This window comes from Enhydra lutris, unplaced genomic scaffold (genome assembly GCF_002288905.1).
Source record: "Enhydra lutris kenyoni isolate GAN:26980312 unplaced genomic scaffold, ASM228890v2 scaffoldscaffold47, whole genome shotgun sequence".
NCBI lineage: Eukaryota > Metazoa > Chordata > Mammalia > Carnivora > Mustelidae > Enhydra > Enhydra lutris.
Genome location: NW_019154131.1, coordinates 15,427,419 through 15,450,460, shown reverse-complemented (window position 1 = coordinate 15,450,460; position 23,042 = coordinate 15,427,419). Strand labels below are relative to the sequence as shown.

Below are 23,042 nucleotides of genomic sequence, written 5' to 3'. Positions count from 1 at the left end.
AGGCTCCTGGAAAATGCTGATATCCAGTTGGCAGAGTACAGCACAAGGAACGTCTTTCAGAGAGTTAATTTTAAGATCATATTTAAACAAAGAAGAGGAGGAGGAGAGCAGGTGGAGGAGGAGGAAGAGGAACATGTAGCTCCTTGTGAGAATTTTTTTTTAATTTCTCAAGTTTTAAAACCAATACCTACAATTTTTTCTGTACAGTTTCAATGGAACTTTCCAGCACTGTGTTGGACGTATATGACGGACTACGTGAACGGAAGCAGCCGCTCTTACAGACCAGCAGCTCACAAGAAGGCCAATGTTCAAAGAGCTTCATTTTAACTTCAAAGACTACTTCTTTCTTCTTTTTTTTTTTAATTTGACAAAGCGGGACAGACCGAGAGAGAGAGCACAAGCAAGGGGAATGGCAGGCGGAAGGAAAAGCAGGCTTTTCGCCAGGCAGGGAGCCCGATGTGGGGCTCAATCCCAGGACCCTGGGATCATACCCGAGCCAAAGGCAGATGCTTAACCCACTGAGCCTCTCAGGTGCCCCTCAACCTTGAAGACTACTTCTGCCTCCCAGCCCAAATGCAAACACTATGAAATTGCTCCCAACCAGGCTTACCTCCAAACTGATGCCAAAGTCCTCAAAGCCAAAGAAATAAGGGAGAACCAGCACAGCGCCCAGGACCGGAAGAGTCCCCCTAAGTCCCACCCAGCAAACTCAAGTCCAGAGGAACTTAGCCCAATGGAGCTGAAAGTCTGAGGTGGGTGGAAACTAACCCACTCTGTATGGAAGTGGGCGGCCCAGGTACCGCCTGCTGAGTATCCTGTCTGGCATTTCTCCGCTACAACCCGAAGTGTGGCACAGAGTTGTCAAGTCCTATTCGCTTCCCATTTCAAAAGTAGGAGAATACAAAAGGCTTAAAAGCAACCACCTTTTGTGTAAAATTCTTCACTGATGAAAAAAGTAAGCTAAGGAACATGCAGATAAAATACCGATCAGTTATGAAAAATACATTTACAAGGAGTTTTACTAAAGGAATGCTTACCATAGAGTGAGAAAAAGAAATTATTGCACACAATCATGAACACAACTGAGTTTAAACCATATATATAAAGACATAAGATTAAGAAAAAAAAAAAGAGAATACAGAAAATATTAACAAGTTCCTCTCCGGAAAATAGGATGATACGAGATCACAACCTATCACATCCCTCCTTATATCTGCTACATTTAATTCCGCGCCCCCGCAATGGGCAGCCAATCCTTTTTTTACACCAAGTAAAAATTATTAATTCTCTTCAAATAAAACCATACAGTCAATTTTGGGGTTGCAATAAAAAAAATCAGTGATCTTATTTATTCACTTGCAACCATGGTCTTTTATCACTGTCTAAAGAGTCGGTTTAGCCACAGCACACACCAAGATAAAAGTCTCACTTGATCCAATTACACTGCTTATTAAGAGCTATTTAATGAGAAAGTCACACCTTTGAGTTACTAGAAGCTGTAATGGTCCTACAGAGTTCCAAATAAGTAAGCTAACAGAATTACCTTTGGTTCTAAATTGTTTGCCAGCAAATTAACCCATCTGTCCCTGAAAAAAATTACATGTCCTCCAGTGTGTTCAACTTTCTCCCATCTCATTTTAATCAATTATGTTAGCTTCAGTTGAGAGAGCAGGTATTTTTTTAAGTTATTGTATAGTAACAGATATACAAAGAAATGTACGTTTAAAGTGTACAATGTGATGAGGGTGGACATACGTAAACACCTCCATATACTATCAGCAACATCAAGGCAATACATGTGCAACACCTTCCAGAGTTTTCTTGTGTCTTTTGGTTTGGGTTTTGTGGTAAGAAAACTTTACATGAGATCTACTCTATTAACAAACTTTGAAGTGCACAATACCATATTGTTGTACAGTAGATCTCTAGAACTTACTCATTCTAGTGTAACTAAAAGTTTATAAAAGTTAGGTATTTTTAATTGCTTCAATTATAGTACAGAATTTATTTTCTTTTAATTTTCCAAACGCATATACAACCTTATTACCCGCCCCCCAAAATGACATCATCCATAGATAAATTTTAGGGCAGTCTTATGTTTTGGCACCTGTCAAAGAATAAAGAAAAGCCTTTTTAAAAGAATAGGCTTTTAGACAGAGACCAGAAGGAAAAGACCACTCCAGACAGAAGAAATACTCAAGGTAACAATGTTGAGGGAGAAGCAGGCTTAGCAAATTCAGGGAAGACCAAGGACACCAGCACGGTTGGTGTAAGTCAGCAAGCTGCGCCGGGGGACAGAGGACAGAGTGACCAGGGGCCCAGATCACCTAAATCTCTGTAGGACACTGTAAGCCTGCAGGGTTCCTGAGTTAAGACCGGAAGTCCTAGAGGGTTTGGGACAGACGGATGGCCGACTTGACTACCATTTGAAAGATCATTCTGGCTTCTCTGAAGAACAGACCAAGAATGGAATGGGCAAGGATGGAAAAAGAGAGACCAGTGAGGTAGTTACAGAAATAATCTAGGAGAGAAACCATGTTGCCTTGGAGAAGAACATCAGCAGAAATGGTGAGACTAGGTCAGACTTTCTTGACAACACTTGCTAATGGAAAGAATGTGAAAGGCAAGAAGAGCAGAGGATGACACCAAGGTTTTTAGTTCAAACAACCGAAAGAAAGCAGTCAGGGACGCCTGGTTGACTCAGTGGGTTGGGGCCTCTGCCTTTGGCTCAGGTCATGATCCCAGGGTCCTGGGATCAAGCCCCGCATCGGGCTCTCTGCTCAGCAGGGAGCCTGCTTCCTCCTCTCTCTCTGCCTGCCTCTCTGCCTACTTGTGATCTGTCAAATAAATTAATTAATTAAAAAAAAAAAAAGCAGTCATACTAAGATGCGTAAGACAGAAGATTGTTTTTAAAACAATACAGCAGGGGGCGTCTGGGTGGCTCAGTGGGTTAAAGCCTCTGCCTTTGGCTCAGGTCATGATCCCAGGGTCTTGGGAAGCCTGCTTCCTCCTCTCTCTCTGCCTGCCTCTCTGCCTACTTGCGATCTCTGTCAAATAAATAAAATCTTTAAAAAAAAAATAAAAGAATAAAAGAAAAAAATAAAACAATACAGCAGGAGCACCCAAGTGGTTCAGTCAGTTAAGTGTCTGCCTTTGGCCAGGCCAGGATCCCAAGATCCTGGGATGGAGCCCAATAGGGGCTCCCTGCTCAGTGGGGAGCCTGCTTCTCCCTCCCTGTCTGCCTCTCCCCCTACTCGTGCCTCTCATGTGCTTTCTCTCAAATAAATAAATATTTTCAAGTATATAAATAAATAAATAAATAAATAAATAAACCAAGGCAGCCATGCACAAGTCTCCTGCGTCCTTGAGGGTACAATTTCTGTCCATCCCAGCAAGGAAAGGCTACATGATAAAGGGTGCAAAATACAAAGTAGAAGCTTTGTATACGTCTCACTTTTATCTGAGGTGAATCTTGACTATACACAGTAAATGTTAAAATGTGTATGCTTTAAGAAATAACACAGAGGACACGGGGAGATGGAAAGGAGAAGTGAGTTAGGGGAAATCGGAGGGGGAGATGAACCATGAGAGACTGTGGACTCTGAAAACAAACTGAGGGTTTTGGAGAGGGGAGGATGGGGGTTTGGGTGAGCCTGGTGGTGGGTATTATGGAGGGCATGTATTGCATGGAGCACTGGGTGTGGTGCATCAGCAATGAATTCTGGGACACTGAAAAGAAATTTTAAAAAATAAATAAAAATTAAAAAACAACAACAACAAATGTGTATGCTTAGCTCCAGCTTCTATTTACACTCAGCTCATATCCAATACCACGACTGCTGTCCACACTGCCCCAGTCCCACCCACTCTCCAATCCCCATTAGGCCTCTGTGGCCCACCAGGCCCAAAGGAGAGTGAAGACAGGTTAACCAGCAGGTAGGTAGGTAGAGAACCCTTACTTCCCCATTCCCCCAGCCTTCCCTGTCCCTTCTACTTTATATCTCCTTCCGAGCTTTATGTTAAATGTCCCAGACATTCTTAAAACCATGGCGAATGGGAATAAATTTAGAATCGGGGGAGGGAAAAATGTGGTTGTAAAGTGATACTGTGAACAGAAACGTAAAGAAAATTTGAAAGTATTCATTTCTTCAAAGAAAAAAAACTTTAAAGATATTAAGTCACTTTAATAGATAATTGATTTGTGAACGAAACATCAATCGTTGCTGAAACTCCTAGGTTAAAGGAGGATGGGAACTTCATTATTAAAGGGATCAGGATGACCCCACCAGAATCCACTCATTCATCTCAGCATCACTCGAAGTAAGAAAACCAGACGCTGTGTCCTCCTGTTGTGACAGGATAAGAAGACATACATGGAAGCCTCTAAGAATATTCCCGCCTAAAGCATTTCAAAAATGACCCCATACAGCTTTCTATATTTAACCACCAATTTATAGAAAACTCAAGACATAGAGGAACAAAGTAAACAACAACCAGGGGAGGAACAATAAGCTCAGAATTTGGGACATTTAATTGGACAAGTGACTGATTCTCCAACAACTCAATGACATACGAAGAAGAAAGGCTGGAGGGACTATTACAGGTTAAGTGATTAAGAGACTTAATCACCAAATACAATCTGGGGGCATTATTTGGATTTTGACTCCAACAAAACAACTGTAATAAGACATTCTTGGCATAACCAAGAAATTCTGAAATAGGGAGGGACTGAGTATCAGATAATCTTGAGAAATCAGTGTTACTTTTACTTTTTTGGGGTATGATAATGGCACAGAAATTATGTTTAAAATAAAACAGTAAAATTAAATTGTTACGCTTAATAATAATTTTTAATTAAAATAACTTAAGATATTAATTAAAAATAATTAATTTTGCAGAAAATGCTGAAGGAGGAAAAATGTTAGAGAAACAAAACAAGATCAACAAAACATTCATTTAAGTTCATTTATTATAGTCCCTATTTATGTGTGTGTTCAAAATTTTCCACAGGAAAACTAGGTAACCAGAGACTGTAAGATTACAATGAACTGAAGAGAAAAAAGATTATTGCTTGCAACGGCCAATCAATATGAATGAAGATTTCCTTGATAATATGCAACAAAACCAAACTACAAAAATAAACTGGAGGCTGAGGCACTTAATAGATTATCATTTTCATTCATAATCACTAATTACAAAGGTTATGCTCATGCTTCAGGGGTTAGAATGATTTAAGACTACATTATAAATCAGAATTTAACGTAACTCTGTTTCGACTGAAAAAAATACCTCTTTTTCCTGAAGATATCAAAAGAAAAAGGTTCAAGAGTTCAAAAAAAGGTTTGAAAATTTTCTATCTCAGACTGTCCCTTTTACATATAAAGTTTCAGCTTCACTTTGAACAAAAATGTTATGATTTACAACTCAAAGTGAAGAGGCAGCTAGAAAGTACCTAAAGAACAGGTATTCTGGGGGCACCTGGGTGGCTCAGTGGGTTAAGCCTCTGCCTTCGGTTCAGGTTGTGATCCCTGGGATTGAGCCCCGAATCCGGCTCTCTGCTCAGCAAGGAGCCTGCTTCCCCCTCCCCCTTCGCCTGCCTCTCTGCCTACTTGTGAAATAAATAAAATCTTTAAAAAAAAAAAAAAAAAGAACAGGTATTCTGTGCAGCTGATTTGAGAACAGGACACTCTTCTTCCAAAGAATAAAGAGCTTGGATGTGAGAAAACAATTTGGCTCTTAAAAAAACAGGATCACAAAAGTACTTGCAAAAATAAAGACATACATACATACATACATACTTGCAAGAAGAGGCCACAAATTTCCTCGGGTAATAGCCAGAATCTGTTTCAAGAGCTCTTCCATAAAACATGGAAGAGATACCCAGATATCTGAAAAAAGTTCAGTAACAAAAACCTACATTTCATTCATTTGACAAATATTTACTAGATGCTACCTTGTGTCAGAAGCTGTCCTAAGTACTGGGGAAACAAACGTCCCTGCCTTGGGGCACACAGGTGGCTCAGTGGATTAAGCATCTGCCTTTAGCTCAGGTCATGATCCTGGGGTCCTGGGATCGAGCCCCACATTGGGCTCCCTGCTCAGTGGGGAGTCTGATTCTCCCTCTCCCTCCCCCCACCCATGCACTCTCTCTCCCTCTCTTTATCCTCTCTCTAAAATTTAAAAAAAAAAAAGAAATAAAAACCAAAAGTCCCTACCTTTACGAGGGATTACATTCCTAACAGAGGCAAAACAAAAATAAGGAAAACAGTAATGATACAGCATCTTATAAGATAAGGTCTATACACAAAAGTAAAGCAGGAAAGGGAGACAGATAGAAAGGGGTTCTAATTTTACAAAGAATGGTCAGTGAGAAGCTCACACATACGCAAAGATTTAACTGAAGTAAAGGAGTCCCGTTTCTAAGAAAAGGATTCCAGGCAGAAGGAGCAGCAATACAAAAACCACCATGGGAAAATGTATCCTTAAGGTCTGAGGAACAGCAATGAGGCTAATAGAGCAAGTTTCCTGACTGAGGGCAGAGTAGCTGGAAATGAAGTTAGGGAAACAACAAAGGAGTCAGATGGCGGCAGCCCTCCAAGACCACTGCAAAGACTTTGCCTTTTACTTTGGTAAGCCATTAGAGGGTTCTGGAAAAGTGATGAGAGGAGAAATCTATTTTTGGGGTGGGGGAGTCAGAGAGAGAGAATGAGCACAGCAGGGGGAGCGCCAGGCAGAGGGAGAAGGAAAAGCAGGCTCCCTGAACAGCGAGGAGCCCAAATCAGGGCTCATCCCAGGACCCTGGGATCATCGCCTGAGCCCAAGGCAGACACTTAACTGACTGAGCCACCCAAGCATCCCAAGAGGAGAAATCTTTATGTGTGTTTTAAAAATAATCATTTTGGGTATTCTGCTGACAATATTTCAGGGGCAAAGAGAGAATAGAGCAATTAGAAGACTACAGCAGATTGCAAAAAATGACCTCAAATTCTTCCCAATTCCTGTGTGCACATTTCTCTACAAAGTGGCTTCACTGCTCCCCTCATAATCAAGTCATCTACTTCTCCATCCCCTTGAATCTGGGCTTCCTTGTGACTGCTTTAATCAGCAGCAGAGGAAGTGACGTTGTAGGCTTTTAGTCCCAATGCCATGCTGCTTCTCTTGCTTTCTGGTTTCCTCCATTAGACCACCATGTTAAGAAGCATGGGGCAGGGGCACCTGGGTGGCTCAGTGGGTTAAGCCTCTGCCTTCTGCTTGGGTCATGATCCCAGGGTCCTGGGATGGAGCCCCGCATCAGGCTCTCTGCTCAGCAGGGAGTCTGCTTCCCCCTCTCTTCTCTGCCTGCCTCTCTGCCTACTTGTGATCTCTGTCTGACTTGTGATCTCTGTCTGTGAAATACATAAATAAAATCTTAAAAAAAAAATAAAAGAGAACTCTATCTGCTGTCCTACTAATACACAAAAACTAGTACAATTTGATGGGTAAAAGCTGACAAGCTTCATCTGAACTTGACATGCAAACTATTTGTAACTCCAAAATTTTCATATGCTTCAGCCTTACTCACACCCAAGTCTAACCTCTTCCTCATCTGCCTTCCTCTTCAGTAAACACTAACCAGTCCTCACCTCTTGCACTCTGATACCATGATCACCAAACTTTCTTATTAGATGCTCAGCGTCTTCATTAGGTGTCCCCCTACTTCTTAGACCTAAGGAAAACTATACTCTCCTTTGGTGGCCACTTCAGTGAAAACTAATCATCCTTCCAAGCTCCAATGCCCAGAAGAACATTTCTTTACCATTTACCCCCATACTTCTGAGGGCATGCCACCCAGTATCTTTATCTCCCATATATACTGATAACTACTATCCATGATCTAAAACCTCAGAAACCATTGTCTATCTCTCCGCTCTGGGTACCAGGATCTTCTGAGGTCCATGTCCAAGGTGAGTGATTCATCCAACACACCAGTCTCATTGCTCTTGAATATCTCCTTGTCACCTCCATTTTAGCAATCTACATCCATGGCCAAACCCTACATTCCATTAGCACCCTAAAACTTTAAACTCCAATATTCTTCTCTGAATCCAGAATATTTTATCAGCTATCTCCCTTATGCCTACAAACACTTATATATTTACTTTGCCCAGACTTCTAATCTCTTGAACCAATTTTTTTTTCAATTTATTTATCTTTTTAGTAATCTCTACACCCAACGTAGAGCTTGAACTCATGACCCTGAGATCAAGAGTCGCATGCTCTTCTGACTGGGCCAGCCAAGAACCCCAGAACCAATTACTTTCTTTCACTCTTTCAGCCTCCTCCTGCTTGGTCCCCACCTCCATGCAGTCCAAACCTCACATTCCATCACTTCAACCATTGTCTTGCTAATCATTTGAGCTCAAAGGCATTCCTACTGTAAGTACATAACAAAATCCAAATACTGGATCATTCCAACTATTCAAAATCTTTGGATCTACTGACTTTTGCTACAGAAAGTCACACAATTATACGAGCTAGTAAAATTACAAACCAATGATAATTTTTGTTAAGATTTATTTATGTGAGAGAGAGCTTGGATGGGGGAGGGGCAGAGGAAAAGCAAGAGAATCTTCCAGCAGACTCCCTTCTGAGCGCAGAACCCGAATGGGGCTTTATCCCAGGACCCTGAGATCATGACCTGAGTGGAAATCAAGAGTCAGACGCTTAACCAACTGAGCCACCCAGGCACCCCTAAACTAATGATTCTTGCCTATCTGGTAGACCTTCCTAAAACCTCTAGTGAGCTCTCTCTTCTATTCTCCATGGTGGTTTAACAGTTCACCATTCTCCCCTAAAATTCCCTACCTCCTTGTCTTCTAGAGTTACAACGTCCATTAGGCTGTTCCCTCTCATTCTTTTTCATTGAACCATCTTCCTTACGTGATGGTGCTTCCAAGAGTTTCTCTTGTTTTTTGTCTTTTAAGATTTTATCTATTTATTTATTTGACACATGGGGGGTTGGGGGCAGGCAGAGGGAGAAGGAGAAGCAGGCTCTCTGTTGAGCGGAGGGCCGGGCATGGGACTCCATCCCAGGACCTGAGCCAAAGGCAGTCACTTAAGTGACTGAGCCACCCAGGCATCCCTTTTTTATTCTTTCTTATTCTAGAAACTCTCCCTTAGGTTATCTACAGCCTGTTTCAACTATCACCTACGTGCTAAGAGCATCCTAATCTCTATCCTGCATAAAATCCTCTCCTCCGGGTGCCTCAGATGCTCAGCTGGTTAAGCACGGGACTCTTGATTTCAGCTCAGGTCACAATCTCAGGGTGATGGGATCAAGCCCCAAGTCAGACTCCAGGCTCAGCGAGGAGTCCACTCAAGATTCTCTCTCTCCCTCTTCCTCTCTCCCAACCCCTGATCTCACATGCTCTCTAAAATAAATAAATCTTAAAAAAAAAAAAAAAAAATCCTGTCCTCATCCCCAGAGCAGTGCAGCTAGTTACCCACAGAACAGTACCAACTGTGTGACCCAAAGGCATATCCAAGACTGATCTTAGTCACCTGCTAACCCACATGGGATTCCTACTATGGGAAGTCATAAAGTTGGGAAGCATCTTGACTCCACCTCTTCCTCAACCCACATATCAAACTGGACACCAGTTTCATCATCTTGACATTATCTTTGGATCCATCCTATTCTCTCAAGCCCCACTGCTAATTTGGAGCTTTATCAAACAGGCCTCACTCCACCACAATTCATTCCTCACCTTGCCACATGAAACTGATCTTCAACTTAAAATCTCTTACCCATGGATCACCACTGCCTCAAGGATCAAGTTCAAAACCTTTAACACAGTAAGAAAGAGGGCCTTTCATTGTGGGCCCTCTGTTTACATATTCAACCTCATCTCTCTGTCCTCCCCTTAATACATTAAGAATCTGTTTTGTCGGGGCGCCTGGGTGGCTCAGTGGGTTAAGCCTCTGCCTTCGGCTCAGGTCATGGTCTCAGGGTCCTGGGATCGAGCCCCACATCGGGCTCTGCTCAGCGGGGAGCCTGCTTCCCCCTCTCTCTCTGCCTGTCTCTCTGCATCCTTGTGATCTCTGTCAAATAAAATTTAAAAATTTAAAAAAAAAAAAAAAAAGAATCTGTTTTGTCTCGCATCTGTCAATTTGATGTCCTTCTTGTGCCTAGAATGCCTTATCCTCCATCCTCACCAGCTAACTTCTACTTACCGTCAAAATTCGGTTCAAGCAAACACTCCAACAAAAAGCCTTCTCTGAATCCCTTGAAATCTGACACAGATACAGTTTTCCTCTGTCCCCACAGTACTCTATGCATGCATCTAACTATAATAATTTATTTCTTTGTATTTTGGCCTCCTCTGGGGCTTCCATTCAATAGTGTAAGTTCCTCAAAGGAAAGTTAGGGACTGGATCAGAGCAGATACTCTTTATTGAATGAAAAAAATAAATAAATAAATACAGTATTTAATATCTATGACTCTTAAAATTCAATCTACTTACAGGTTTCAAGAATTCAAATTTTAATACAAAGTTTCCTCCACTCCCTCCCCGTGTCCTAATATATACTAAAACCTAATGGTTTCATTACCTAAACCAACCTGTTCAATGATGGTTAAATAGAGTAAAACTTACAAATTCTGAAAGCCAGGGCACCTGGGTGGCTCAATCAGTTAAGCATCTGTCTTCAGCTCAGGTTGTGATCACAGGATCCTGGGATGGAGCCCTGCAGCCGGCTCCCTGCTCAGCGGGAGTCTGCTTCTCCCTCTCCCTCTGCTCCTCCCCACTTCCTGTGGGCACTTGCTGTCTCTCCCTCTCTCTCTCTCAAATAAATAAATTCTTTTTTTTTTTTTTTTAATTCTGAGAGCAGCTAAGCCAAAGGAAAAGATTTTTAGAGACAAAAGTACACCCTGGCAGCCAGAAAACTTAACAAAACTACAGTTACAACATTCACAATTTTAACATTTGTTCAACATGCTTATCAGCCAAATTAGCATACAGTCATTTGTTTGACCAAAATACAAAATAAAGATACAGTTTAATGCACTGAAAAGAACTGAAATCTCCAGTTTAGAAGCCTGGGTGGACTGCTTCATTGGTTCCCCAGGCAAATGAAAAGATAAATCTCTAAATAAATAATAATAATAACAACTGACTATCTATGCAACTTGGATTTTCAAATTCCTTGGGCCTAAAGAAATGTTTTCCCATCATGAACAATGGAAAACTGTATGGTATTTAATATCAAAGCTTTTAAATATCTTCAAAATATAAAAACTAAAATAATTCTAACTGAACAAAAGCAAATATAAATTTAACAAAATTTCAAAATCAGAAATGCAATGTTATTACTTCCAATGTGACTTGAAATAGGATAAAAAATTATGAAAACAGGAGTGCCTTGGGTACCCAAGTTATAAAAACAACAATGTTCAATCTGTTGTTTGAAAATAGATGGGATCTTTCACATTGCTTCAAAGTTTGTTTCAAATAATTTAAATGGGAGAAAAACCGATAAACATCCTTTGTCCTATAAGCTTAGCAAATCTTGTTTCCATCATGTGGAGATAGTATACAGAGTGGAGCGTCTGGGTGGCTCAGTTGGTTAAGCATCTGCCTTCAGCTTGGGTTGTGATCTCAGGATCCTGGGATCGAGCCCCGTGTTGGGCTCCTTAATTCAATGAAGAGCCTGCTTCTCCCTCTCCCTCTGTCACTCCCCCTGCTTATGGTCTCTGGTACTCTCTCTCTGCCCTCTCTCTCAAATAAACAAATAAAATCTTATGAAAAAGAAAAGTATACACTACCTCGATCCAATTTATCATGAATTATGAATCACAGACTTATACTTACGTAACTATACCATATTTTATTATACTACTCATCTCTAGACCTGTAGCACTTCTTAAAAAAATATACAATATAGGGGTTCCTGGCCAGCTCAGTCGGAGAAGCATGCAACTCGATCTCAGGGTCATGAGTTCCTGCCCTACATTGGCTATAGAGATTACTTAAATACAAGTTAAAAACATATATTCATGTATATACATACACAATATACATTTCTCATCTCCTAAAAAAAAATGTATTACCCACATGTAATGTGATCAAAGTTTAAATTATCACAGTGTTTCTTTTTTGAAGAACCATTAATAGATGTCCATTGATAGATGAATGGATAAACAGGATGTGGTACATTTACACAGACACACACTCAAACACACACAGGAATACTAGTCAGCCGTAAAAAAGAATGAAATCATGCCATGTGCAACATGGACGAACCTAGAGGGTATTTTGCTAAGTGAAATAAGTCAGACAGAGAAACACTATATGATTTCACCCATAGGTGGAATCCAAAAAACAAGACAAACAAACAAAACAGAAACAGTCATAGATACAGTAAACAGTCAGTCACCAGAGGGGATAGTATCTGGAAGGCACACAAAATAGGTGAAAGGGCTGAAGAGGTACAAACTTCCAAATACATAATCAGTAAGTCATGGGAATGTAAAGTACAGCCTAGGGAATATAGCGAATAAGATTGTAAGAATTTTGGGGGTGCCTGGGTGGCTCAGTGGGTTAAAGCCTCTGCCTTCGGCTCAGGTCATGATCTCAGGGTCCTGGGATGGAACCCCACATCGGGCTCTCTGCTCAGCAGGGAGCCTGCTTCCTCCTCTCTCTCTGCCTGCCTCTCTGCCTACTTGTGCTCTCCGTCTGTCAAATAAATAAATAAGATTTAAAAAAAAAAAATTGTAAGAATTTTCCATGGTGACAGATGATAACTAGACTTACAGGGATTTTATAACGTATAAAAATATCAAATCACTATGATATGCCCCTGAATCTAATAGGGATACTATACACCAATTATACTTCAATTAAAAAAAAAAATCAAGTTGTGCTACAGACCTACCAATAATCCTGACACTATTAGTTCCTTACTTTTCTTCTAAATATAGTTATAATTGTATTTTTCATTGTGTTTTTTTCTCCTCCAATTAAAAAAAAAAAGCCTCCTCTTGGATTTTTTTCCCTCAGTTTTTGCATTTCTCTTCAGTCTTCCCATCTCGATCTGGTCCATCTCTAGAACTAGAAAGGTACAGCAAAAGCAGTATTTTGGAAAGCTGTATTTCCTTAAACTTTCCAAACCCCTAATTGTGACATAAACAATTCACATAATGGTCTGTGGGTAACATCCAAAAACTATCACAAGTCTATGAATATTATGCCTCAGAAGTATTTTAGAAATTATTTTACACCCGCAGGAAGGCTAAACAATTTATTTGCAAGTCCCATCAACCAAACAGCAAGTGAAAAACTATTGTTGCTGGGTGCCTGGGTAGCTCAGATGGTTAAACATCTGACTTCAGCTCAAACCCTGATCTCAGGGTCTTGCGATCCAGCCCAGGCTCAGCAGTGAGTCTGCTTCTCGAATTCCCACTGCCCCTCCCCCTGCTCCTGCGGACTCTCTCTCTCTTTTACATAAATAAATAAAATCTAAAAAAAAAAAAGAAAGAAAGAAAAGAAAGGCTATTAGTATATCTCTATGGACATTTTCATTCTCAAACTAATGATTTATTTATGGTTATCAATAACCATGAGTATTCCACTTTCTCAAGGGGAAGTAGCAGTCAATTGAAATCCAGTAAATTTTAGCTTGATAAAATAAAGGTTAACATAGACATGATATTGATAGGTATTAGCCAGGTGATGGTAACTACCTAACATTTTACCAAAGTATAAGCATGATAACCAAGGCAGAGATTTTGGCTACCACTAACCTACCACTGCAACTCAAAATACTTTGAAAATTGTATACTTACCCAATTTTTTTTTCCCAAGATTTTATTTATTTATTTGACAGAGATCACAAGTAGGCAGAGAGGCAGGCAGAGAGAGAGGAAGGGAAGCAGGCTCCCCGCTGAGCAGAGAGCCCGATGCGGGACTCGATCCCAGGACCCTGAGATCATGACCCGAGCCGAAGGCAGCGGCTCAACCCACTGAGCCACCCAGGCGCCCAGCTTACCCAATTTTTTAAATTTCTTTTAGGGGCACCTGGGTGGCTCAGTGGGTTAAAGCCTCTGCCTTCGGCTCGGGTCATGATCCCAGGGTCCTGGGATCGAGCCCCGCATCTGGCTCTCTGCTCAGCGGGGAGCCTGCTTCCTCCTCTCTCTCTGCCTGCCTCTCTGCCTACTTGTGATCTCTGTCTGTCAAATAAATAAATAAAATATTTTTTTAAAAAAATAAAGATTTATTTCTTTTAGAAAGAGCAAGAGACCATGAGCACACATGGGGGAGGGGCAATGGAAAGGGGAGAGAATCTCAAACAGGCTCCCCACAGAGCACGATGACCTGAGCCAAGTCGACGGTGGGACGCTTAACAAACTGAGCCACCCAGGTGCCCCCAATTGTTTTTACATCATACCTTTAAACATAACACTAAAAAGCTTTGGATTATTACATTTCCAAATTTAGATGAGTCATAGTGCTTTGTATGCAGGAACTGAATGTAAATCAAAATTGTAAATATGCACTTGCTTGCTAGTCAAAGAGACATGTGGACAGATTCAGAAAGATTAAAACGTATAATCATAATACACATTGTGTTTTTAAAACGGTCACTTCCCAACTGTTAACCCAGTTCAGTAAACATGCCAATTGCCCTCCCTCTTCTTGAATATCTAAAAGTTACGGAATACTTCTAATCCTATCCCTTCACTTTACAGATAGGCACCTGAGACCTGGGGTCTTTCATTGTACAGTTAGTTAGCAGAATTACAAAACCTGTGGTCATCATGGTCTGAAGCTTACTAGAGGTGAAAGTAAGAAAAACCGAATGAGGTCTCAGAACAGCTCTATATTATGATATAGAATCATAAGCTTCTGTACCTAAATCTGGAACCTGAAATTGAACCATCTTAACAACAAAATTACATCTCAAATCTAGACAATAAAACTAGCAGATAAAATGAGAGAAAAGGCAGGAAATGTCCATTTTAGTTTCTGACCTAAGACCCTGACCATCAAGGAATTCATCCAAAAAGTTTGTTGAACGGATGAATGAATGATTGCATGATACCTGATAGGATGACTTCACTGATTTTAGAAGCTCCAATTTCAGGAGCTAAACTGGAGGATCATGATGATACCACAGCTGAAATTAAAACTCACGGTGCAACAAACAACTCCTATGAGAAACACAACAACCAGGTCTCTGCAAATCTCCACAGAGCTGTTGCAGGTGTTTCAAAACATACATTCATACATAGATGCCATTTTTGTCGAGTAATTCCCGCAAGGGAGGATAGAGCCAGAGAACTGAGAAGTCTGAAAACAGGCCCTGCTCACCCATAAGCCTTTGCATTTAAGTGGACCAGATCTGAGCGAGTCACTGGTGGTAAGACCGTCTCCCCAGCCAGCCAGAAACCCGCCCGGAATCTCCTGCACTCCTTTTAACTAGGGTACGGGTCAGGGAAGAGTGGAGGAACTGCAACCTGCTGCAGGTTAATACGCAAGGAACGCGCTGATCCGTTTCCGAGTCAAGATCCCGCTGAGCCCCACCGCAGGCACGGGAGCAGGCCCCACCCGGCATCGCAGAGCGGTCCTACGCAGAAGGCCTAGTCCTTCAGGAAGTTCAGAGCCCAGACAGGACAGGACGCGGGCAAAGAGCAAGACCTATCCCCTTCCTGGCCACCCACGCCACAGCGCGGCCCTGCCACCACATGCTCCCCTTCCCGCTTTCCCAGCACAGCCCTAGGCCCGCAGGGCCTCAGCCGCCCTCCACGCCAAGCTGAGACAGGCCACAGGCGAATGCGATCCAGCGGCCTCAAAGCAGGGGACAGCAGCCCGCAGCTCACCGCCTGCCAGCCCGCATCGCTTACCTCCCTTCTGCCACAAGCTCAGCCCCGCGCCGGCAGCCTAACGTGGCCCGCCCCGCCGTCTCGAACGCCTGGGGGCGGGGACTAAGGTGAGAGAACCAATGGACTGCAGACTGCAAGCGTGTGCCCCGCCTCCTCCGGCTTCGGCCCGCCCCTCTCTGCTTTCACGCGCGCGCACGGCCCAGGCCAAGGCCGCGCACTGCGGCTGGAGGGTGGCGTGCACTGCTGAAAGCTTCTCTCTGCAGGGACCCGGGGGCAGGAAGAGAGGCGCGCGCAGGTGGGGGTTGTGGAGTTGCACAGCAGTGGGGATTAGCCCACGAGATAGCCGATTGAAGGAAGTTGTTTAGGAATGCCACTGCGGCGTGCTTGGGTAGTCCTGTTGGCAGCCTGCCCTTATGCAGCTTTTGGCGATGCAAAGCAGCTTCTTGGTGTTTGGAGATTTTGTTGCCCAGAAAACAGTAATCCCGATAACGTTAAGGATTCAGAAAATGTAATGCAGACAGTCGACCTGCCACTTCGTTCTTCCCCTTGCCCCTTGTAGTTGCTGCTTCGCACTTTTGGCCAACACAGAACACTGCAGCTCTCAATGCTACCTACACTGGTACATCCACCTGTTGGACAGTCCTACAGGACGTTATAGCCTGGATATTTCTGCTCAGTTAATCTGGGGACAGCAGGCACACGTCATTGTTACTTTTTTTTTTTTTTTGGTCTAATACTTATTGCGTGTGCACCTGTGCACAAACACTCATTTCCATAGGAAAGCTGTAAAGTACAGGTCACGGTAAAACAGAAGCTAAAGGAGACAGCAGAAAGAAAAAAAATGAGCAAGTAAAAAAGGAATGGAATTCTAGTTGTGTAAAAATTATATACAAGAGTTAAGACACGTCGCTCTAGAGAACTTGACTTATCCAGCCGTTTCCAAACTCTGGTATATCTTTAGAAGTACGTATATATAGAAGTGGGGAGCTTTTTAAAAAATACTGGTCCCTGGGCCCCATCTCTAGAGATTCTCAATTTAGTAGTTCTGCTGTGAGTCCTTGGCATTGGTACTCTTAAGTTTCCAAAGTCATTTTAATGTGCTGACAAGAGTTCTACTTCTCATTTGTAGAAAGGATTTGGTTCCCTATACTCTACTTTAGAAAAATAATTATATACCACAGGCCATTTCAGCTCTCTCAATAACCTATTATGCATTCATTCTGTAGGAATTTATCTAAATTAATTTTGAACCTACTTTTATATTCACTCTCTGTTATCCTTTGAGAGAAAGTAGTATTATAAGGTTTATAATGGCCTTCTCGATTTTATGGAATTTGATGTGTTAACCTTAAAAATAAACTGCCAGTTAAATTTTACCAGCAAAAGGTGGGTTTAAACAGGAATAGCAGAGAATGGCAATCAAGGACAATCAAGCTACAGCAAAACCATAGGCAAGTCCAACAAAGAAGAGGAATATTTTTCTATGGAGAAGAAGAATGAAGTTGAGAGGGGTTGTTTTGAATGAAAACCCATTGGAGAAAAGCAAGAGTTCTGAGTGATGTTGGTTTCTCCTTGGCTGAGTTTCAGGGGTAATCAATTTCTTGTAGGAGATGCAAAGATACATCTTTCCCTATTGGAGCCTGTAATTGATGATCCTGTTCTGTTGAAGATTCTTCTGTTAGGTTTGTAATTGCTATTAAGGGGTATGGCTTTTCCTACCAGCTTCCCCTTCAAGCATCTCAAGTCCAGTATAGCAAAGTTTTCCTGAATTAATTTTCACAGTTGATAGTCCCCTTCAGTATTCATAATTCTAAATGCATCAGAACTTCTTTTAGGACCATTTTAATTCTTTTTTAAAATTCATCTTCTAGGGGCACCCAGGTGGCTCAGTGGGTTAAAGCCTCTGCCTTAGGCTCGGGTTAGGGTCTCAGGGTTCTGGGATGGAGCTCCACATAGGGCTCTCTGCTCAGCGGGGAGCCTGCTTCCCCCTCTCTCTGCCTGCCTCTCTGCCTACTTGTGATCTCTGTCTGTCAAATAAATAAAATCTTTTTAAAAAATAGTGTTTAGGGGCGCCTGGGTGGCTCAGTGGGTTAAGCCGCTGCCTTCGGCTCAGGTCATGATCTCAGGATCCTGGGATCGAGCCCCGCATCGGGCTCTCTGCTCAGCAGGGAGCCTGCTTCTTCCTCTCTCAGCCTGCCTCTCAGCCTGCCTCTCTGCCTGCTTGTGATCTCTCTCTCTGTCGGATAAATAAATAAAATCTTTAAAAAAAAAATAGTGTTTAAAAAAAAAATTCATCTTCTATTCCCTTGGGGGTACTTGACTGGCTCACTAGGTAGAGCCTGCAACTCTTGATCTCAGGGTCATGAGTTCAAGCCCAACACTGGGTGTAGAGATTACTTTTAAAAACCTTAGGGGCACCTGGGTGGCTCAGTGGGTTAAGCCTCTGCCTTCGGCTCAGGTCATGATCTCAGGGTCCTGGGCTCGAGCCCCAAATCGGGCTCTCTGCTCAGCAGGGAGCCTGCTTCCCCCTCTCTCTCTGCCTCTCTGCCTACTTGTGGTCTCTGTCTGTCAAATAAATAAATAAAATCTTTTAAAAAAAATAAAAATAAAAACCTTAAAGGGCATCTGAGTGGCTCAGCTGGTTAAATGCCTGACTTTGGCTCAAGTCAAGAGCTCAGGATTCTGGGCTTGAACACGAGGTCGGGCTCCACGCTAGCAGGGAGTCTGCTTCTCCTTCTCCCCTTCCCCCCTGCCCTTTACCCTTCTCGTGCACACTCTCTCTCATAAATAAATACAACTAAAAGCTCTACTATCTCCATTTCTTGAGACACATTAGTCAAAATTTTAATTGTACACTTAACTATATGAATACCACTGTCCTAAGTACATCAACACACTTAATCAAGAAGACAACTTATGAAGCTGATACAGTTATTACCCACATTTTCTAAGTAAGGAATCTTAGGCACAGAATGGGAAGCATCCTGACCAAGCACATGTACCTCGTTAGTGGCAAAACCAAAATTTGAATCCAGGCACCCTGGCTCTCAATAAATAACTTTACTGCCTCTGTTATAGAAGGGGTGGCTTTTAGGAGTACGTGGGGAAATGTCCTTTTGAAGAGTGCTATTTACTCTGTGATTTTTCACTTTTCTTTTCTTTCTTTTTTTTTTTAAATAAGCTCTATGCCCAACAAGGGACTTAAACTCACAATCCCAAGTTGAAGAGTCTCATACTCTACCAACTGAGCCAGCTAGGTGCTCCTGTGATTTTTCACTTTTGAAACTTGAGATTCAGAGCACCTAGGTGGCTCAGTCAGTTAAGCGTCTGCCCTCAGCTCAGATCATGATCCTGTGGTCCTGGGACTGAGCCCTGCTTTGGGCTCCCTGCTCAGTAGGAGCCTGCTTCTCCCTCTCCTTTCTGCCACTCCCTGTTTGTGCTCTCTGTCTGTCTGTCTCTCTCTCTCTCTCTGTGTCAAATGGATAAATAAAATCTTTAAAAAAAGAAAAAGAAAGAAAGAAAGAAAATTTAGATTCAAATTTGGGGCTGGAATGAAAGACTTAGGTTGTTAATTCTAGAGCCTAGGACTAACCTGACTGCTTGCTACAAATGTTAGACTAGGCTGGAAGTACACCTTACCCCCTTCTGGGATATACTCTACCCTACTTCTAGGATATACTCCTCCACAGATGAGTATAGTTCAGCAGGGATCATTTCAAACTTTAAATTATTTCATCTATCCCAGGAACTGTGCTAGATATGAGTGAGGATGAAAGACACAATCCGAGCCTCAGGAAGCCAGCTCATCCTGGAGGCCAAGTCAGGTTTACTTGGGCAAGACTAGAGGTATAGATTTGTTTTTTGTTTTAGAGGTACAGACTTCTAGAACTAGAAGAGGTCTCAGAAGCTGCTAGCCTATGACAAAGTTTTCACTAACAAGTGCTGAGATGAAAACAGATAAATAAGGACGTGTATTGAATTTTCATAAAAATAGATTCAGTTTAAAGAATTGTCCTTTTTCTGAGATCATGCTGTGGTGGTGGTGGTAATGTTCTCTTGTATGAAATAATGAATAGATTATATTTGTTGGGGGCTTTTTAATGATCTTAAAGCCCTATGTTGTTTCTCAAAATTTTTTGATCTTTTATGGATTTCGTTTAACCCTGTTAATGTACAGAGAGGGAAACTAAGATTCCGGAGGAACAAAGTCCAGTCCTCTTTCTCCTAGGTACCCCCCAAAACAGCCCATTTTGTGTCCAGGGCTAGAAATTTTTTTAAGTGATAGTTACAAACTTAAAAAGAAATCAAGGTCAAGGTTAGACAACAAAGATTAGAACTGGTTCCGATAGGCCAGCTGTGTTGTTAGCCGGGAGGAAAAGGCTCCTGCCTGCTTAATTAATCAGATTAGCTAAGTAGATTGGTTTCCTTCTGAGCTGAAAGCAAAAGATTGGGCCTGAGGGAATACAGCTACTACAGGCAGTTACATTTTGATTGAGGTAAGACCTAAGAAGGTCTGCTTGATTGAGTAGGCCACACCCACATCTGATAGGAATTTCTGGAGCCCTACACAAGTGTTTCACTGAGAGAGGGGAAATTTTTTGAGAAAGGGCAGGGAGAGGCAGGACCCTCACAGGAGCAAGGGGATGAGGGTCAACTTCATTCACCCTGTACCCACAGAGGCTGATCTAGATTTAATACCGAAAGCCCCAGGACAGATGGAATTTTCAATTGAAGGATTAAAACGGGCTTCAAATCTGTACATTATTTTTCTGGAAAGGCTTAAAATGTAAATGCAAATGAACTCTTTGCCTTTTAACTATCCCAGACAAACCACTGTCTTTAAGAGGTAAGCAGGCAGAGAGCATTTCTCTGTTAACCTTCGTGTATTATTTCCCCTGAAGTAGTTAGGCAGTTCTCTATTGTACCAGAACCTTTAGATAAGTACACTTTTTGAAGTCAGTATAGAAGGGCCTATTGACTTTAACAACAACAAAAGAAAGAGAGTAAGAAAAATGTGTCCACTCCCAAATCATTAACTGAACTGAAAAGAATATGCTAACAAAGAAAGACACTGTAGTCCGAATCCTGTACTGTAAGGGAAGGTCATGTCACCCACAGCATCAGAAGAGGCACAAAGCCTTGAACTCAGGCCCAAGCATGCTGGGCTAGCTTAACACACCCACGCATTCATCAGCAGGCACGAAACAGGGAGGAGAAATTGAAAACGGAGTCTCCCAGCTCCACTGTCGACACATTAACAGAAAGTAATGTTGTTAGATTTAATTAGATGTGAGTATGTGGCTCTAATGGCTTTCCATTTCTTTCAGAGCAAAAGCCAAATTCCTTACAAAAGCCAACAAGCCCATAAATGATTTGCTCCTGTACTATGTCCTTCCATATGCATACCAGTTCCGTCTTTGACCTTGCCTTCCACATTCCTCCCCCACTCATTTTACTCCCATCACCCAGCCCTCCTTGCTGCTGCAGGATCTCAGCACTTCTACATACCTTCCCGACTCACTCCGTTGGATCACTCAAGTCTGCCAAGATGTTACCTTCTGGGTAAGTACCACTCTATCGGCCCAGGACCTTGGAAGAGACTTCAGTAAGGGCGTATACATAAAGGTGTGGTCAAGAAATAAAGAAGTGACAAGGGAGACTCAGTAATATGGGGGCTCCAAAATCACCCTTGTACTTCAAAGAGCGAGGGGGGAAGGAGTTAACAAACATGGAGAAGGCTGTGGGACTTACTGACAAGAACTGGGACTGTTGGTCAAGGAACACAGCCAATCCACAGTGACCCAATAGGGAGAGAGCCCAGGAATTTATCCCATAACCTCTGTCATTCTCATTTCTCCTTCTGGATCTTTTGAAGCAAGGGAACCTCACACAGCTCATATAGGTCAGCCTTCTGGGGAACAGTAAAGGGGTAAATAGATGATATCAAGCACATTTACCTCAGTGAGCCATACAGTCAGCTTCTGCTGTGTAACAAACCACCCCAGAACTTAGTAGCTTTAAAATCACAGACGTCTATCTCTTCTCAGAATTGTGTAAGTTGCCAAGGCAGTTTTGATATAGGCTGGCTTTGCAGGTCCCTCCTGAAACTACTTGTATGTCTGCAGTTAGCTGGCAGCTTGGCTGGTCTAGGATGGCCTTATTCACATGGCTGGGAGTTTGCTCCATGTCAGCTGGGATGAATGGGATGATGTGACTGTGTATCTCTACTGACCGTCACCAATCCCTTTTCTTCCTTGTCAGACACTATTGTTCGAGTAGGCAGTTAGTAAGGCTCTATCACGTATCTGGAGGCCCACAAAGGGGAAGTCATGGCCAGCTATTGAGAAAGTCAGAGGAAGCCAGATCAAACTCAACAGGCCCAAGATGGCCGACAAAGTTGGAAAGAAACCCAACCAAAGAGGAAAAGGCATAAAACCCTGCTTTCAAGAATTCCCCACACTGAGTAATTACTATTTCATTCCTATGTTAACAACTATCAATAAAAGAATCCCAAACCTCAGGGCACAGGAGAAGCTCACCCACACTCAGGCTCTGTGCACTCACGTGCGCACTGTACACATGTACTTACTCACTCTCCCTCTTCTCTTTCTCTCCCTCACCCAGTTTCACATCTCCAGAGTACACTTTCACTTTAATAAACTTTCCTGCTGTGTCACTTGTCCACTGCATTGTATGTCATTGAATTCTTTCTTTTTTTTTATTTTTTTTAATTTATTTATTTGACAGAGATTACAAGTAGGCAGAGAGGCAGGCAGAGGGAGAGAGAGGAGAAAGCAGGCTCCCTGCTGAGCAGAGAGCCCGATGTAGAACTCGATCCCAGGACTCTGGGATCATGACCTGAGCCGAAGGCAGAGGCTTTAACCCACTGAGCCACCCAGGCGCCCCTCATTGAATTCTTTCTTATGATGAGACCCAGAACCTTTGGCAACATCTTTGGGATGGGCTGGATCGAGACTTCTAGGCCCAGGGTCTCCCCAATTCACCTGGTAACACTATCAAATCCTTGCTAATATCAAAACACATTATTTCAATGGAATTCCCATGTTAAAACAATCCCAATTTTTATTTGATTCTGTAATGTTCCCAGCCCCAGTAGATGGAATGTGATTAATCTGCAGCAGAGGTCAACACATGTTTTCTATAATGAACCAGAAAGTAAAT

General features: G+C 42.3%; 1 protein-coding gene across 1 annotated transcript in view; it reads right to left on the bottom strand.

The window, feature by feature from the left end:
• The window catches only part of LOC111156619 (focadhesin), a 320,134-nt gene extending 304,205 nt beyond the window's left edge, over positions 1–15,929 (bottom strand). Inside the window, exon 1 of the mRNA XM_022517613.1 lies at positions 15,882–15,929. The gene's annotated coding sequence lies outside the window, so the exon portion shown is untranslated. The remainder of the gene's footprint in view (positions 1–15,881) is intronic.
• Between the last annotated feature and the right edge of the window lie 7,113 nt (positions 15,930–23,042).